Consider the following 15,990-nt stretch of genomic DNA (forward strand, 5'->3'; position numbering starts at 1 on the left):
TGACTCTAGCAGTTTCCCCACTACCGATGTTAGACTAACTGGTCTGTAATTCCCCATTTTCTCTCTCCCTCCCTTCTTAAAAAGTGGGGTTACGTTTGCTACCCGCCAATCTTCAGGAACTACTCCAGAATCTAAAGAGTTTTGAAAGATTATTACTAATGCATCCACTATTTCTGGAGCTACTTCCTTAAGTACTCTGGGATGCAGCCTATCTGGCCCTGGGGATTTATCGGCCTTTAATCCATTCTATTTACCCAACACCACTTCCCGGCTAACCTGGATTTCACTCAATTCCTCCAACTCCTTTGACCCGCGGTCCCCTGCTATTTCCGGCAAATTATTTATGTCTTCCTTAGTGAAGACGGAACCAAAGTAGTTATTCAATTGGTCCGCCATATCCTTGTTCCCCATGATCAACTCACCTGTTTCTGACTGCAAGGGACCTACATTTGTTTTAACTAATCTCTTTTCACATATCTATAAAAACATTTGCAGTCAGTTTTTATGTTCCCTGCCAGTTTTCTTTCATGATCTATTTTTCCTTTCCTAATTAAGCCCTTTGTCCTCCTCTGCTGGTCTTTGAATTTCTCCCAGTCCTCCGGTATGCTGCTTTTTCTGGCTAATTTGTACGCATCATCCTTCGCTTTTATACTATCCCTGATTTCCCTTGTTATCCATGGATGTACTACCTTCCCTGATTTATTCTTTTGCCAAACTGGGATGAACAATTTTTGTAGTTCATCCATGCAGTCTTTAAATGTCTTCCATTGCATATCCACCGTCAACCCTTTTAGAATTAATTGGCAGTCAATCTTGGCCAATTCACGTCTCATACCCTCAAAGTTACCTTTCTTTAAGTTCAGAACCATTGTTTCTGAATTAACAATGTCACTCTCCATCCTAATGAAGAACTCAACCATATTATGGTCACTCTTGCCCAATGGGGCACTTACAACAAGATTGCTAACTAACCCTTCCTCATTACTCAATACCCAGTCTAAAATAGCCTGCTCTCTCGTTGGTTCCTCTACATGTTGATTTAGATAACTATCCCGCATACATTCCAAGAAATCCTCTTCCTCAGCACCCCTGCCAATTTGATTCACCCAATCTATATGTAGATTGAAGTCACCCATTATAACCGTTTTGCCTTTGTCGCACGCATTCCTAATTTCCTGTTTCCTCTTGACTTGACTGACTTGACAAAGTTACAAAGCGCTCCAGTTCCTCCTCTTGTTTCCCCCCCCCCCCCCCCCCCCCCCCCCCCCCCCCCCCCCCCCCCCCCCCAACCCTAGTTCTCCTAGTTCTCCCAAAAGTCAGGCCTCAGCTGTTGCCTCAACGGAGGCCCGATGTTCCTGGCCGTTCTAGCTGGGTGGTCTTGCCCCAGCGTCGGGAGAGTCCTCACAGCGGCTGGGCCACCTGGAACGGCCGCTTCCTAGCAGGGGATTGTCGGTTTACAAAGCCAACAAGGATGCACCGAGTTGGAGCTCCCAGTCTCCCGATGTTACTGTAAAGACGGCGCCACCCGCTTCGCTCCGCAGACCCGCATCCCGGAGGTGTTGCTCTCGGCGGTCCAGCTCACCGCAGCCCCAGCGCGTCGATCCAGCGCGGCGACCCAGGCAAGGCATCGCCCGCTCCGCTCCGCGATGGCGCTCCGGCGCTGTGCCGCCACCGAAGCCGAGGTGCTGGGCGGTCCCCACCAGGAAACGGCGCTCCAAGCCCGCTGGTAGGCCACGAGGACGGGTCGACGGGGCAGCCCGGAGAAAAAGCTGCCTCACCGACCAGGTAGGGGCCTAGAAGTAAGGTTACCTCCTTCACCCCCACAATAAGAAGTCCATTTCTCCGAAAAAACGACGAACAAAACTAACTAAAAACTGAAAAAAAAAAGAATTAAACGGACGGCTGGTTAGCAGCCGTTCCCCAAGATGGCTCCTCCTCCTCGGGTCTAAATCTAATTATTAAGGGATGTGCTTTGTGAAGATCGGTGCTCCTGCATTAGGTGTTTACAAAGCACATCGAGAACAAGCCCAGAGAGGTTGCCGCCGAGCACGGCCTCTGCTCACATGGGAGAGGAGGAAGATGGACTGAGGACTGGTGGTGGGAAGCAGAGTTGGGCCCCGACGGTGGGGGAGGAACACTGAAGGCCTTGCACAGCCTGGGGACCAGCGATCCCCGCACCCTAACACTACCCAACACACACTAGGGACAATTTTACATTTGTACCAAACCAATTCACCTACAAACCTGTACGTCTTTGGAGCGTGGGAGGAAAACGACGATCTCGGGGGGAAACCCACGCAGGTCACGGGGAGAGAGAACGTACAAACTCCGTACAGACAGCACCCGTGGTCTGAATCGAACCCGGGTCTCCGGTGCTGTAAGGCAGCAATTCTACCCGTGCTGCCCTTGTTCATTAACAATATGTTCCCAAACATAGAAAACATAGAAAATAGGTGCAGGAGTAGGCCATTCGGCCCTTCAAGCTGGCACCGCCATTCAATATGATCATGGCTGATCATCCAACTCAGTATCCTGTTCCTGCCTTCTCGCCATACCCCCTGATCCCTTTAGCCACAAGGGCCACATCTAACTCCCTCTTAAATATAGCCAATGAACTGGCCTCACCTACCTTCTGTGGCAGAAAGTTCCAGAGATTTACCACTCTCTGTGTCAAAGGCAATAAAGAATAAAACGGTGGATCAGAATGGCTTTCATAACGTTTTTGCCATTGCTGGTGTTGAATGATGGGAACTGCAACTAAAATGGAAGGAGATTTTAATATCTAGCATGGCTTGGCTGTTGAATAACCTGTTTCAGATAATTGGAGTAGATAATAATTAAATCATATTGTGGTATCCATGTCATTCATTTTCCTACTTTATATAAACATTAGCACAAAAGCCCCTTGTTTGAGTTGGTACAAGGCTACCACTGTGGTCCTAGTGTGTAATCTGACAACTCAGTGCAGTGTATAACTGTGGTTCAACTATGAGTCACCCTTGGCTAGAACTTTCACAAGTAGCTGGACGCGGTAAACTCAGCAATGATGTCTAGAAGTTGAATCTCACCTTCCATTAGTGCATTAAAAAAGTGGTCCATGATACACCCAACTCTTGCCCTTGACATTTATAAAACACTTTGGGATATTCCTTAATTTTGCTTGACCGGCCTATTTTGTTACCCCTCTTCGCTGTGCTAAGTACTCTAATATGTTCTCCCATTTAGTTTAGATTAGAGATGCAGAATGGAAACAAGGCGTTCGGCCCACCAAGTCCTCACCGACCATTGATTACCCGTTCACACTAGTTATCCATGTGGCCAAACGCAGGCAGGTGGGACTAGTGTAGATGGGACCTGTTGGTCGGTGTGGGCAGGATGGGCTGAAGGGCCTGTTTCCATGCTGGATGACTCTATCCCCACTCTATGCTGCACTTAACTTTCAAACCCACACATCTTTGAGATGTGGGAGGAAACCGGAGCACCCGGAGGAAACCTATGCAGTCACTGGGAGAACTCCACATAGACAGCACCCAAGGTCAGGATCGAACCTGGGAGACTGACAGTGTGATGCAGCAGCTCTACCACTGCGCTACTGTGCTGCCCAGTCTCCTATAGGGTCTTTCTTGTTTTATTTCTATGAGTGTTGAACAGAGATCACAGGTTGGGCCAGAAAGCTCCACTTCGGGAGAAAGGTGCAGTATATGTGGTGACGTTAGGTGCAAGCATGGAGCTGAGAGATTGTCAATTGTGTGTGGGAAGTTCCCAGGCAAGTTTGATACTTCTTCTTTCGTATCCATCTTCCATGTTTCAAATGTTGACATCGCTGTCATCGTCCGTCCTGAAAAGGACGCAAGCTTCCGGCGCCAATCAGCGGGAGCCGTCACTTGTTGCAATAGATGATGGTGGTAGCAGAATTAGCTCAGGATACTTCCAGTTTCCAGCCCCGCGATGTGGACACTCCTGCTATGGGGCCAGTTTGAAAGTGACCATCAGACAAAGGAGCAGAATTAGACCATTCAGCCCATCAAGTCTGTTCTGCCGTTCGATCAAGGCTGATCTACTATTCCCTCTCAATCCCATTCTCCTGCCTTCTCCCCGTAACCTTTGACACCCGCACTAATCAAGAGGTCCGTGCAATTTCATCCAGAATTGATCATGGGGGAAAAAATATATATTTGCAGTTTCACATGAAAACAAACCCCAATGGATGCAGTTTCTCTGCTTGGTCCGAAGAATGGTCTTGACCCGAAACGTCACCCTCCCTTCTCTCCAGAGATGTTGCCTGTCCTGCTGAGTTACTCCAGCTTTTTGTGTCTATCTTTGGTCTAGTTTGCTGATGGATCATTGCTCATGGTCTCCCCCTGCTGGCTGAGTTCAATTTATCGTCACAAGTGTGAAGTATTGCCACACCTAAGCTCATCTCCAATTAGGAAATTGTACAGAAATAGTCTAGTTTATTTTAGTTTAGTTTAAAGATACAGCGCGGCAACAGGCCCTTCGGCCCACCCAGTCTGCGCCGACCAGCGACCCCCGTACATGAGCACTATCTTGCACGTCAGGGACAATTTACAATCTTTACCAAAGCCGATTAACTTACAAATCTTCTTTTTTTTAATGGAACTTTTTTGAATAAGTTCATAGGTTATAGGATTCCTGGGATGTCAGGACTTTCATATGAAGAAAGGCTGGATAGACTCGCTAGAATTTAGAAGATTGAGGGGGATCTTATTGAAATTTACAACATTCTTAAGGGGTTGGACAGGCTAGATGCAGGAAGATTGTTCCCGATGTTGGGGAAGTCCAGGGCAAGGGGTCACAGTTTAAGGATAAGGGGGAAATCTTTTAGGACCGAAATGAGAAAAACATTTTGCACACAGAGAGTGGTGAATCTCTCGAATTCTCTGCCGCAGAAGGTAGTTGAGGCCAGTTCATTGGCTATATTTAAGAGGGAGTTAGATGTGGCCCTTGTGGCTAAAGGTATCAGGGGGTATAGAGAGAAGGAAGGTACAGGATACTGAGTTGGATGATCAGCCATGATCGTATTGAATGGCGGTGCAGGCTCGAAGGGCCGAATGGCCTACTCCTGCACCTATTTTCTATGTTTCTATGAATTGAATTAGGCCATTCGCCCCATCAAGTCTACTCCACCATTCAATCATGGCTGACATATCTTTCCCTCTCACTCCCATTCTCCTGCCTTCTCCCCATAACCCCTGACACCCATGCTAATCAAGAATCTGTCAATCTCCACCTTAAAAATATCTATGGACTTGGCCTTCACAACCTTCTGTGGGAATGAATTCCACAGATTCACCACCCTCTAACTGAAGAAATCCCTCTTCATCTCCTTTCTAAAGGTACATCCTTTTATTCTGAGGCCATGGCCTCTGGTCCTAGACTCTCCCACTAGTGGAAACATCCTCTCCACATCCAGACCTTTCACTATACGATAAGTTTCAATGAGGTTCCCCCTCATTCTTCTAAACTCCAGCGAGTACAGGCCCAGTGCCGACAAATGCTCATCATATGTTAACCTACTAATTCCTGGGATAATTTACGTAAACCTCCTCTGGACCCTCTCCAATGCCAGCACATCCTTCTACAGACATGGATGACAGGAACTGCAGCTGAAATTGAAGCGATTGAAACTGCTCACAATACTTCAAATGCTGTCTGACCAGTGACTTATAAAGCCTCAGCATTGCACCCCTGTTTTTATATTAGAGTCATAGAGTCTTAGAGTCATGGAGTGATACAGTGTCGAAACAGGCCCCTCAGCCCAACACACCTGCCAACATGTCCCAGCTACACTGGTCCCACCTGCCCGCGCTTGGTCCATATCCCTCCAAACCTGTCCTATCCATGTACCTGTCTAACTGTTTCTTGAATGTTGGGAGAGTCTCAGCCTCAACTACCTCCTCCGGCAGCTTGCTCCTTACACCCACCACCCTTTGTGTGCAAAAGTTACCCTTCAGATTTCTATTAAATCTTTTCCCCTTCACCTTGAACCCATGTCCTCTGGTCCTCAATTCCCCTACTCTGGGCAAGAGACTCTGTGCATCTCACTATTATTTTCATTCATGTGAAAACAACCAGCTTCGATCTTTTTTCATCATAGCCTGTAAATAACAAACAATTCATGTGTTTGTCTTGGCAGCTGAAACGTTTCTCTGCCTTTGTGTTTGTGGGAGTTTGGGCCTCTGTTGCTGGAGGCAGCAGCTGGTGGAGGGGTTCTTTGAAGAGGAAACCTCCAGGGCTCTCCGAGTTTCTGGAATGACTTCCCAGCACAGTTTGTGAAAGCGGGAAGATGCAAAGATCGTAAGGTTTTGGGAAAGATGGATCTAAGAGGAGATCAATTTAAATACGACAAATGATGCTACCGGTGTGTATAAACGTTCTAGTCTGTGTTAAAACAAGTGCTGGGATGCTGGTGCTGCAATGGAATATTTGCAGTCTACGGACATGGTGCAGAAGGAAGGTCAGTCACAGGCTACGTTTAAGTCAGTTCCAGGAGGCGTCGGTGGAGGTGTGTGTGTGTGTAGGGGTGTGTGTGTGTGTGTGTGTGTGTGTGTGTGTGTGTGTGTGTGTGTGTGTGTGTGTGTGTGTGTGTGTGTGTGTGTGTGTGTGTGTGTGTGTGGGTTGGTGTGTGTGTGTGTGTGTGTGTGTATGTGTGAGTGTGTGTGTGTGTAGGTGTGTATGTGTGTGTGTGTGTGTGTGTGTGTGTGTGTGTGTGTGTATATGTGTGAATGTGTGTGTGTAGGTGTGTATGTGTGTGTGTGTGTGTGTGTGTGTGTGTGTGTGTGTGTGTGTGTGTGTGTGTGTGTGTGTGTGTGTGTGTGTAGGTGTGTGTGTGTGTGTGTGTATAGGTGTGTGTGTGTGTGTAGGTGTGTGTGTGTGTGTGTGTGTGTGTGTGTGTGTGTGTGTGTGTGTGTGTGTGTGTGTGTGTGTGTGTGTGTGTGTGTGTGTGTGTGTGTGTGTGTGTGTGTGTGTGTGGGTGTGTGTGTGTGTGAATGTGTGTGTGTGTGTGTGTGTGCGTGCGTGTGTGTATATGTGTCTATGTGTGTGTGTGTGTGTGTGTGTGTGTGTGTGTGTGTGTGTGTGTGTGTGTGTGTGTGTGTGTGTGTGTGTGTGTGTGTCTATGTGTGTGTGTGTGTGTGTGTGTGTGTGTGTGGGTGTGTGTGTGTGTGTGTATGTGTGTGTGTGTGTGTGTGTGTGTGTGTGTGTGTGTGTGTGTGTGTGTGTGTGTATGTCTCTGTGTGTGTGTGTGTGTTTGTGTGTGTGTGTGTCTGTGTGTGTGTGTCTCTATGTGTGTGTGTGTGTGTGTCTCTGTGTGTGTGTGTCTGTATGTGTGTGTGTGTGTGTGTGTGTGTATCTGTGTGTGTGTCTCTATGTGTGTGTGTGTGTGTGTGTGTGTGTGTGTGTGTGTGTGTGTGTGTGTGTGTGTGTGTGTGTGTGTGTGTGTGTGTGTGTGTGTGTGTGTGTGTGTGTGTGTGTGTGTGTGTGTGTGTGTGTGTGTGTGTGTGTGTGTGTGTGATTTTGTCTTTCCATGAGATGATGGGCCGAATTGCCTAATTCTGCTCCTAGAATTTATAAGACGGGGCTGAATTCAGGTTTGCTCGCCAAATCCAACCTGCTTCAGCCCCTTGTGCTTTAGTCTATTTTAATTTAAAGTTCTTATTTTTTTAAACATTTTGAACTTAAGTTCAATAAAAGCAACAATGGCTTTCATGTCTGGGAAAACTCACGGCTCCCGCTTTGCCCAACGTCATGGACTGCCTGAAAGTGGGACTTGCACCATTTCAGCATAGAGTCACAGTCACAGAGTCACAGTCACAGAGACACAGACACAGAGTCACAGAGTCACAGAGAAACACAGTCACAGAGTCACAGTCACAGAGACACAGTCACAGAGTCACAGTCACAGAGTCACACAGACACAGAGTCACAGTCACAGAGACACAGAGACACAGAGTCACAGTCACAGAGTCACAGAGACACAGAGACACAGTCACAGAGACACAGAGACACAGTCACAGAGACACAGAGACACAGAGACACAGTCACAGAGACACAGTCACAGAGACACACAGTCACAGACACAGAGTCTTACAGCCTGGAAACAGGCCCTTTGGCCCAACTTGCCCACATCAACTAACTTGTCCCAGCTACACTAGTCCCACGTATCTGCCTTTGGCCCGTATCCCTCTAAACCTCTCTTATTCATATACCTGTCTAAATGTTTCTTAAACATTGGGATGGTACCTGCCTCAACTACCTCCTCTGGCAGCTCATTCCGTACACCCACCAACCTTTGCATGAAAAAGTTACCTCTCAGTTTCTTATTAAAACTTTCCTCCCCTCCTCAGCTTACACCCATGTCCTCTGGTTCTCGATTCCCCGACTCTGTGCAACAGACTCTGTACGTCTACCTGATCTATTCCTCTTATGATTTTGTACACTTCTATTAAAATCACCCCGAATCCTCCTGCTCTCAAAGGAATAGAGTCCTAGTCTGAACAACCTCTGCCCATTGCTTAGGCCCTCGAGTCCTGGCAACATCCTCGTAAATCTTCTCTGCACCCTTTCCAGCTTGACAACATCTTTCCTATAGCATGTGTTGTCTCTTTATGTCTTCACCTGCTCACTGTCCTGTCTAGCTGTGGGCTGATGGATTCTGATCCACGGGAGCCATGTCTGCGAGATGTCTCCCGGTTGCTCGACTCTTCAACTCCCCCTCCCATTCCCACACTGACCTTTCTGTCCTGGGCCTCCTCCACTGTCAGAGTGAGGCCTAATGCAACTTGGAGGAACAGCACCTCATATTTCGCTTGGGCAGCTTACGCCCCAGCGGTATGAACATGGACTTCTCTAACTTCAAGTAACCCTCGCTTTCCCTCTCTCTCTCCATCCCCTCCCCCTTATATGTTTCAATAAGATTCCCTCTCATCCTTCTAAACTCCAGAGTGTACAAGCCCAGCCGCTCCATTCTCTCAGCAAATGACAGTCACGCCATCCCGGGAATTAACCTTGTAAACCTACGCTGCACTCCCTCAATAGCAAGAATGTCCTCCCTCAAATTAGGGGACCAAAACTGCACACGAAACTCCAGGTGTGGTCTCACTAGGGCCCTGTACTACTGCAGAAGTTCTAGGAGTACAGCAGAACCTTATCAGGAGACGAGATGGATCTGGAAAAGGAGTTAATAATATGAACAGGCAGTCCATGAGGAAATGTTACACCCACTGTTATTAGTCAGACTATGTACAGTACTGTGCAGTTACAGGTAGTGATGGAGATAGATGAAGATGGATATCAGAAAGTTGTTGAGCACAAACACTGGCCTAACATTGGTCAGCACGGTGGCGCAGCGGTAAAGCTACTGCCTTTCAGCGCCAGAGACCCGGGTTCGATCCCGGCTACGGGTGCTTGCCTGTACGGAGTTTGTACCTTCTCCCCGTGACCTGCGCGGGTTTTCTCCGAGATCTTCGGTTTCCTCCCACACTCCAAAGTTGTACAGGTTTGTAGGTTAACTGGCTTGGTGTGCAAATGTGAAATTGTCCCCAGTGTGTGCAGGGTAGTGTTCATGTGCGGGGGTCGCTGGTCGGCGTGGAGTCGATGGGCCGAAGGGCCTGTTTCTACGCCGTATCCCTGTCAGTGAGACATGTCTGTGTCACAGGTGCTTTGTAACGTTACCTTGCATTAATACAGTAAATGGCCACGATTAGACACAAATCTGCATGTCACATGGACATGGGCAGTGTTCCTTGATCTCCATTCCCTTTCTCCTGTTTTCACACCTTACACATTCTTATCTACACACTGTGTCGTAGGTGCTCTGTAAAGTTACCTTGCATTGCTGTGTTGAACTTGAAGCAAAGTTCACAATTGAGTCGAGACTGTGAGATCCCGCTGACATTAGATATCATTAACATCTGGTGCGCGTTAAGGATCTCTTGTGTGTAAGAACAGTTCCTTCCCGTTCTTGGCCTCCCGATGACACTGTATCAGTTTCCACGGGTGACATCGCCAACATACATTGTTTGATTTGTCTTAAATAATGACATAGGAAAAATAACAAAGTTGTGTAGATGTGTCACCATTTGATCTCACAAGGTGCACCCACCGGCCAGCTTCCTCTTTGACAAAGCGTAAACAGAGCATTTCTGCTTTATTTAACGTGATATGGCAGGAGGCGAAACTATTGACAGCAGCTGCCGATTATTGTTAATCCAACGCTCAGTTACATTGGAGTTTTTCGTGGAAAAAATATACACAACTTCCACTGAACCTTTCACCTTAACACGGTGGCGCAGCGGTAGTGTTGCTGCCTTGTCCTACTTGCCGATTCTTTCGGTGACTGCCGGCATCATTGACTGACATATCAGGTCAGCGAAAAATTCGCGGGGTGACCCGGTGTGATGATGTTTAATGCAACATTATTTTTGTCGCCGCTGGGTTTTGAAATGTTCAAAATCTTTTGGCGACCCTGATATGTCGCCAGAAAAAAATGGGCCAAGTGGGTCAGGCCCTTTACAGCGCTTTGCAGCGCCAGAGACCCGGGTACGATCCTGACTACGGGCCTCGTCCACATGGAGTTTGTACGTTCTCCCCGTGACCGCATGGGTTTTCTCCGAGATCTTCGGCTTCCTCCAGCACTCCAAAGACTCACAGGTTTGCAGGTTAGGCTTGGCTTAAATCTAAATTGTCCCCAAGTGCCTGTAGGACAGTGTTAATGTGTGGAGATCGCTGGTCGGCGCGGACCCGGTGGGCCGAAGGGCTTGTTTCCGCGCTGTATCTCAAAACTAAACTAAATTATCACTACGTAGTGAAGAAGGGTCTCGGCCCAAAACGTCACCGTTCCTTCTCTCCAGAGGTGCTGCCCCTCCTTGCTGAGTTACTCCAGCAGTTTTTGTCTGTCAACCAGCACCTGCAGTTCCTTCTTCAACATTTTTAAATGTAGATAAGAGATGAGAAAATTACGATGCTGTAGCGGTACCTAGTGGTGGGGCTGGGAAGTCAGAACCCTCGTCATTGGTCAGCACTGTCAATTGACCGCGGGGGTTGGTTGGCGGGCGTTAGTGATTAGCGCTCCACCCCATCGACAAGAGCTGTGTCCGTTAGCTAGACTAGGAACGTGGTTTTACAAGTTTCTGTTTGTGTTTTGTCAATAAAAACCATTTTGCTCAACCTGCCTGGCCTCACTACAACGCACTTAATCATCACACAGAGGACCATTCTTTACAACCTGCCTTAGACAGGGGGGTCCCAGCACCTTACGGTGGAATCAGTGTAGAATGCACTGCCCCTAAGAATTCCCCATGGGGTTTCCGCATTGCATGGCGATCCAATGTTTCTTGGAGATTTTCAAACGCAGTTGCTGAGTGTGCAGAATGTAAGGATACTCACGTTTAACTAATTCAAACCAAAGAATGAATCTGTGAACTTCCTTTTCTGAATGCTTCTATTTATTTGGTAAATGGCTCATTGTGAACACATATAATGAATGTTTTGTATGTTTTGTGCAGGGCATGTACAAGACGCCAATAGTACGTGAAGCACAGCACACCGGCTTCCAATGAGAATCTTTTTTTTCCAAATCACTGCAACATTGGAAGCCTCCACTTGGTCCCTGACCCTGTCCCGTATTTCACAGATCTACCTCCGATGCCTGACGATTGTTCTTCAATCTCGCGTTATCTGTCCGTAAGACTGTAAAATGTAGGTGCAGAACCATTGAGAATAAAACATAAAACATTACAACATTACGAATAAACATCATGTCTTTTAGACCTGCAGCTCCGTTGAGGCGAGCCAGGCCAACGTGTCATCCTCCAGACCTCGTTCACCATTCGGTGGCTGGTGTTTGGGGCAACTGGTGACTATGTTCTCCATTGTCTGTGTTGGGTCCCCACACTCGCAGGAGGCGCTCACTGTCCACGAGGCCCCACCTCTTCATCGCTACTCCATAGCGTCCGATGCCTGTCCTCAAGCGGTTGAGGGTTGTCCACTGCTTTCAGGGCAGGTTCTGGCCAGGGACGTCCATGGGGTCATTGATGTACTGGTGTAGCCTAGATGGTTCTCCTGACTTCCACTGGTCCCTGTGGGCCCTGTGTGAGTGAGACTGACTGCTTCTCCACCCACTCTATTCCAGTTGCAATAGTAGAATCAACATCAGTACGTTTCGGGTCGAGACCCTTTTTCAGACCTGATGTGTCGCCTGTTCCTTCTCTCCAGAGATGCTGCCGGGCCCGCTGGATTGCTCCAGTCTCTTGTGTTTGTCTTTGGTTTAAACCAGCATCTGCAGTTCCCCTCAACACAATGGACCATTTGTAATTCTACAATGTGCACCTAATTTCTATGTTTCTATGTTTCTAATTCCCTTGATCACCATCTGCTTTGATCTGTCATGCCTTACATGCTCTTTGTACCCTTCCATATCTCTAGTTTCCCTCTCTGCTGACTGTCAGTCTGAAGAAGGGTCTCGACCCCGACCCCAGTTGCGGTAGCGTGGTTAAGCTGCCTGATAGAAACATAGAAACATAGAAATTAGGTGCAGGAGTAGGCCATTCGGCCCTTCGAGCCTACACCGCCATTCAATATGATCATGGCTGATCATCCAACTCAGTATCCCGTACCTGCCTTCTCTCCATACCCTCTGATCGCCTTAGCCACAAGGGCCACATCTAACTCCCTCTTAAATATAGCCAATGAACTGTGGCCTCGACTACCCTCTGCGGCAGAGAGTTCCAGAGATTCACCACTCTCTGTGTGAAAAAAGTTCTTCTCATCTCAGTTTTAAAGGATTTCCCCCTTATCCTTAAGCTGTGACCCCTTGTCCTGGACTTCCCCAACATCGGGAACAATCTTCCTGCATCTAGCCTGTTCAACCCCTTAAGAATTTTGTAAGTTTCTATATCAATCTCCTAAATTCTAGAGAGATAATAGCTGGGAAGGTTTGACGTCCTTACACTCCTTCCTCCCAATTTAATTGGAACATGTTTTGAAGTCTGCGTGGGTTTTGCTCCTAATGAAAATACCAGGAAGTCAGTAAGCTTTGATATTGATGACTTGTGTTTCAACATCATGTACTCTAAAACACTAAATGTCAGACTACTCCCTATATTTTTTCTCGATGTAATCAGAAAAAAAAATGAGGCAACAATTCTTTATCACTAGCGAGAGGATGACTGTGAGAGAAATCACTTGGACACAAAGTGGCTTTGACAACCACTTCCTCACTAATTTCACCAGCTGCTACATGGTACTTCAGTTCCAGAATATAAATCGATGAAGGTAAAAGATTAGCTCGTAAATTGTGCCACTATATATTGTGATAAACATTTCATGTTTCTTTCAACTTTAGAAGAATGAAGGGTGACTCTACTCCAAGGGTTCAATAGACAATAGGTGCAGGAGTAGGCCATTCGGCCCTTCGAGCCAGCACCACCATTCAATGTGATCATGGCTGATCATCTCCAATCAGTACCCCGTTCCTGCCTTCTCCTCATATCCCCTGACTCCGCTATCTTTAAGAGCCCTATCTAGCTCTCTCTTGAAAGCATCCAGAGAACCTGCCTCCACCGCCCTCTGAGGCAGATAATTCCACAGACTCACTACTCTCTGTGAGAAATGTTATTCCTTTATCATCAATCTATACACTGTGAATTAGAAACATAGAAACATAGAAAATAGGTGCAGGAGGTCGCCATTCGGCCCTTCAAGCCGGCACCGCCATTCATTGTGATCATGGCTGATCGTCCCCTATCAATAACCCGTGCCTGCCGTCTCCCCATATCCCTTGACTCCACTAGCCCTTAGAGCTCTATCTAACTCTCTCTTAGATCCGTCCAGTGACTTGGCCTCCACTGCCCTCTGTGGCAGGAAATTCCATAAATTCGCAACTCTCTGGGTGAAAACGTTTTTTCTCACCTCAGTCTTAAATGACCTCCCCTTTATTCTAAGACTGTGGCCCCCAATTCTAGACTCGCCCAACATTGGGAACATTTTTCCTGCATCTAGCTTGTCCAGTCCTTTTATAATTTTTTATGTTTCTATAAGATTCCCCCTCTTTTGGCTCGGTTGTAATCATGTATTGTCTTTCCGCTGACTGGCTAGTACGCAGCAAAAGCTCTTCACTGCACCTCGGTACGCGTGACAATAAACTAAACTGAATTGGGCCAAAAGGTGTGGTTCCCAGCTGTTATCGGGCAACTGAATCATCCTACCACAACTAGAGAGCGGTCCTGAACTTGGCTACTTGAAGTTATTCCTGCAGAAAACCAGCACAGAATGAAAGTCCAGAGGTAAATAATGGGAACATCGATGAAAGTAGCTGAAGATAAGAAAATCAATCACTGATTTGTGGAACAGGTGCGTTTTACAAATATAGAACCATTGTTTTAATTTCAGTGAATTGAATACCAGCCCGAAGTTATAAGAAAGCAGATTGTATCTCAGTACAAATTGGTACTGACTGTTTAGCCATATTTCCCTTTATCGGTTATTAGTCACAATTACGGGATATTTGAGAGAGAATAGGTTCCAGGGAAATAAGTGGTAAACAGGATAGCAATTGCTGTGAGGGCTAGCATAGACTTGATGGGCCAAATAGCCTCCTTGATTATCATAAGCAAACATGCACTAAACGTTATTCCCTTATCATGTATCTGTACATGGATCTGTAAATGGATCGATTGTAATCGTGTATTGTCTTTCCGCTGACTGGTTAGCACGCAACAAAAGCTTTTCACTGTACCTCGGTACATGTGACAATAAACTAAACTGAACTGAATGCGAACAATAATGAGAGGCAGTGAATTCTCATCAATTTGTCAATTTTAATATTTCCAATATTTCTCAAGAATGGAAACAGCGGGGCCCATGTGAGCCAAGTAAATACTGACCAATAGACAACTTGAATGTGTCATACTGTTGTATCACTGGCTTAATTCTTCAGAGACAACCAAAGGACAAATTACCCCAGCCTTTCTTGTGTTTCAGTTTCAGTTTTTGTTTTAGAGATACAGCGTTGAAACAGGCCCTTCGGCCCACCGAGCCCGCACCGACCAGCGTTTCCCGCACACTAACACTGTCCTACACACACTAGGGACAATTTACACTTGTACCAAGCCAATTAACCTACACACCTGCACGTCTTTGGAGCGTGGGAGAAAACCCCGAAGGTCTCGGACAGAACGGACAAACCCAAACAGACGCAACACAGACACGGTTTAAGAAGGAACTGCAGACTGGAGGACAAACTCAAAAAAGCAACTCAGCGGGTGCAGCAGCACACATGGAGCAGGAAATAGGTGGGCCGAAACCCTTCTTCAGTCAGCATCCATAGATGCTGCTGCACCCGCTGAGTTTCTCCAGCTTTTTTGTGTAACCAGCAACACAGACACAATGGGCCAAATGGCCTCCCACCGTGTCATTGATTTTCTATGAGTGTGGCAACGCAATAACTCACTCCGTAAGGACTAGCTTTCAAACACCAAAATAAAACGCAAGAAAAATTAATCACAGTAATTACTTCTGAGCTGGAGAATCCAACAAAGCAGGACAGTTTTAGACCGAAGCTGACGAACACAAACATAAACCCACCTGCAACTACCCACCATGGCAGCTGTGGAAGTTAAAGTCACTTAGTAAATTAGAACTTTCTTTAAAGTTAATTTTACGAATGAGAACTTGAAACGACTGGATTGTTATAAAGACCAATTTGGTTCCGTGAAAGCTTCAAGAGAAGACATCTGCTGTTTTAGTTTAAAAAACAGGCCCTTCGGCCCACCCAGTCCATGCTAACTATCAATTACCCATACACTAGTTCTGTTATCTATAGTCCTATACATCAGGGGCGATTTACAGAGGCCAATTATATTCATGGTCATAAGTTCTAGGGGCAGAATTAGGCCATTTGGCCCATCGTGTCTACTCCACCGTTCAATCATGCCTAATCTATCTTTCCCTCTCAGCCCCATTTCCTGCCTT

At 46.8% G+C, this 15,990-nt stretch overlaps 1 long non-coding RNA gene across 1 annotated transcript; it reads left to right on the top strand.

Annotated features, from left to right (window-relative positions):
- The first annotated feature begins 4,280 nt into the window (after nucleotides 1-4,280).
- LOC129710810 (uncharacterized) lies at nucleotides 4,281-11,760 on the top strand. Its single transcript, XR_008725734.1, has 2 exons — nucleotides 4,281-6,478; nucleotides 11,526-11,760. It is a non-coding gene; the product is annotated as an uncharacterized LOC129710810 (long non-coding RNA).
- Nucleotides 11,761-15,990: the final 4,230 nt, after the last annotated feature.

Source organism: Leucoraja erinacea, chromosome 28, assembly GCF_028641065.1.
Source record: "Leucoraja erinacea ecotype New England chromosome 28, Leri_hhj_1, whole genome shotgun sequence".
Lineage (NCBI taxonomy): Eukaryota > Metazoa > Chordata > Chondrichthyes > Rajiformes > Rajidae > Leucoraja > Leucoraja erinaceus.